This window comes from Myotis brandtii, unplaced genomic scaffold (genome assembly GCF_000412655.1).
Source record: "Myotis brandtii unplaced genomic scaffold, ASM41265v1 scaffold825, whole genome shotgun sequence".
NCBI lineage: Eukaryota > Metazoa > Chordata > Mammalia > Chiroptera > Vespertilionidae > Myotis > Myotis brandtii.
Genome location: NW_005371349.1, coordinates 481,467 through 484,915, shown reverse-complemented (window position 1 = coordinate 484,915; position 3,449 = coordinate 481,467). Strand labels below are relative to the sequence as shown.

The window sequence follows — 3,449 nt, the reverse complement described above, 5'->3', positions numbered from 1 at the left end:
ACCCTCTGCCCTCCGCCCTCTGCCCTGTGGGCCCAGCGGGCCCTCATGCCACAGGCCTTGGTCACATGCCCGCAGCCTCGGGCTCGGCCCTTCCCGCTCACGTGCTGCTGAATCATGTGAAAAAAATGCACCGGCCCTGGGAGGGTTTGCCGAGAACAGAGCGGCTTTGTGGGGGCTGCTGCTCCCCCTCTCTCCGCCAAGCCCAGCCCAGCCCAGCCCAGCTCAGCCCTGCAAACCCCAAGCCTGCAGCCGGGGCAGGGGGAGCCGCAGCAGGGAGGGGCCTGGACAGGCGCTGAGGGACGGCTCTCCCTCCCTTCCCCTCCCCACCCACAGGCTAGGAAGGGGCCCAGAGAGGCAGGGCGATGGCTTGGAGGGAAGGGGCAGCAGACCACGGCCTGCCCACGCTGCCACGGGTGGCAGGGTGCTGCCTGCGCCTGGCTGCCTCTCCCGCTCTCAGAGGTCGGAGAGGACCCCCAGGCCCCCAGCTTTGAACATCTTATTTTTCCCTTTATTTGCATTTCTGAGGCCCTGTTGTTATCACACACACTATGACTGTACACCTGGTTGGCGGGGGGAGGGGACGGGGACGAGGACCCGCAGAGCAGCACACGGGATTCGGGGTCACATCCAAACCCGACGCCGCCTTCTGTGGGGCGGGTGGGAGGGCAGGTGCCTTGTCCTTCTGCCAGGGACCGTGTGGGTGGGACTGCCGGGCAGAGATGAGTCAGCCTGCACCCTGTCTCGCTGCCCGCTCCCCGCACCTACTTTTAGCTCAGAAGGGGCGCTCTCTCACCTACAATGCAGGGACCACAAATACGACCTTTGAAATTGGAAACAAAAATAACCCACTCCCAGGCAGGCTCGTCCAGTCACCAGCCTGCGGCTTCCCGGCCGCATCAGGAGACCTCGCGACTCAATGTTTGGGTCCCTGTGGCCTCGGCTTTAAACCCGGTGACCCCACAGCACCCTGGGCCCGAGGCCATCCCCCGGGGCAGACAGGAGCCGCAGGTGTCTTGTAACACAGGAGGCTGAGCATCAGCCCAAAGCCAGCACCCTGCCCCGCAGGTCACCCCCTAACAGCCCTCCTGGCCACAGGCTGGGCTTGGATCACACGCTGGGCCACCCTGCAGCCTGCCCCATGCCATTCCGGGAGCCCACACTTTCTCCACGACAAGTGGAAAGGCCACGGACGGACAGTGGCACCCACAGGATGGAACGTGAGCTGGTGGGAGGGGCCTCACCCGAGCTACTGATGCACAAGGGGGCAAGTCTGGGGGCTCAGGTTCCTCGGGGACACCCCCTGGTCAGTCACCAAACCTGCCGGTGCCTCCCACCACGGCCACCGGTCACCGCACGTGTCCTTGCCACCTTGTCCCTCCACCGGGACCCCCGTGCTGGGACTCCAGCGTGTGCACTCACTGTGCATCCCAGAGACGGGGGCAGTGCCCGCCCCTCCGTTTAATAAGGAAAAACGGTAAGATCCAGGCAACATTTTCCAGGAAAAATAGAAAAAAAAAGGTGAAAATGGAAGAAAAGGAACACCGGGACCTTTCCTGCCCCTCTGACCCAGCGACCTCTGACCCAGCGACCTCTGACCCAGCGTGGTGTTCAGACCTCCCCAAAGCGCTTCCGGACCCCCAGCCCCGTACCCACATGCATTAGGGGTGCAGTTCTCTTTGGGGGAAGGACATACACAGAGGAGAAGCTGAGACCTGGGAAGCAGGCTCAGGGCGTCACGTGGTGACAGGAGGCTGCAGCCGGTGGGTAAGGGACACCCACGTGTGACATGGATGACGTGACCTGGGACTTGTGCCCCGAGTCCCAGGCACACACGACATCACACCCTTTTCATGAAGTTCAAACACAAGTAAAACTCAACCGCTCCACGCTCCCTGCGTGCGCGTCCACGCCCACATGGTGGGGTGAGGGCAGCCCCGCCGGGGGCAGAGGCCTGCACCCAGGGGACAGCAGGGGGAAGAGGAAGTCACAGGCAGAAGCCACTTTGCAGCCAACAGCCCAGGTCTCGGTGTGCACGGGGGCGTGCACAGGGGTGTGCACGGGGGCCTGCACGGGAGCTCAGGGCTGTTCACGGTTTTGTCTACAGAGTCTACAGGAGAGAAGGGGGCCGCTCTAGACCAACGATGGGAGCGTGTCCTGGGTGAGGATGCACGATCCAGCGGGGTGTGTCTGAGGGCCTCGGCAGGGGGGTGGGGGGCGGCACCATCTCTGGATAGGCGAGTCCAGGGTCAGCTGACTGTGGCTCCTGCCAAGTCCAGCCCCACCTATTTTTGTAAACAAAGTCTCACTGGAACTCAGCCAGGCCCACGCACTGGTCTATGCCCGGACTACGTGGGGGCCACGCGGGGGGTGCTGTCCACGCAGGGCTGTGGAGCCAGAGCGCCTGAACCAGCTTCCATCGGGCTCTTCGCAGGAAATGTTTGTGCCCCTCTGTCCCAGTCCCTAAGGATGCAACTGGCAGACGAAACCCTACCCAGTGTGGGGTTTCCATGCGGCTGAGCCAGAGGTGGGGGGAGGGCGGTAGAAACTGACAGACACCCAGGTTCCCCACCAGGGGCAGCCCAGAGGGTCACCCACTAGGGTTGGTGGCTGGGACCCACTTCCCTCTCTCGGTCTCTCCCCCTTCTCCTCCCACTCTTCCCTTTCTCACTCCCTTCCTGTCTTCCTCCAACTTATTAATATTCGCTACACGAATGTCACTAAGAGCCCTAGCAGGTGTGGCTCAGTGGATAGAGCATCAGCCCACGGAACGAAGGGTCCTGGGGTCCATTCCGGTCAAGAGCGCACACCTCAGTTGCAGGCTCCAGCCCCAGCCCTGGTCGGGCGCGTGCAGGAGGCAACCAATCGATGTGTCTCTCTCACATGGATGTTTCCCTCTCTCCCCCTCCCTTCCACTCTCTCTAAAAATCAATTTAAAAAAATGCCTCTGGGTGAGGAGTCACAACAAAAAAGAACGTTACTGCCCTAGCCAGTTTGGCTCAGTGGATAGAGCGTCGGCCTGAGGACTGAAGGGTCCCGGGTTCGATTCTGGCCAAGGGTGCGTGCCCGGGTTTCGGGCTCGATCCCCAGTCGGGGGCGTGCAGGAGGCAGCCAATCAATGATTCTCTCTCATCATTGATGTTTCTATCTCTCTCTCCCTCTTCCTTCCTCTCTGAAATCAATAAAGAAATACATATTAAAAAAAAAAGAGAGAGAACGTTACTAAGTGACATCCTAGCAGATGATGCTGGTCCTGTTGGTGTGAACGACCGAGGGAGGTTCTGGTGAGATCTCGGTGCATGCCTCTCGGGGGGCTCTCGACAGGTGATGCCTTTCTGACACTGTGCCCGCCGGACCTTGGGGGCCCCTCGAGTCCAGCGTTTATGGGTCTAAAAACCTCTGAAGCGCTGACTTGACCTGAACTCCTCTGAGCTCGTGGCTCGGGGTCAGGC

The 3,449-nt window shown here is 61.3% G+C and overlaps 1 protein-coding gene across 1 annotated transcript in view; it reads right to left on the bottom strand.

The window, feature by feature from the left end:
* The window catches only part of TIMP2 (TIMP metallopeptidase inhibitor 2), an 18,013-nt gene that overhangs the window by 13,490 nt on the left and 1,074 nt on the right, over window positions 1-3,449 (bottom strand). The window lies entirely within an intron of this gene.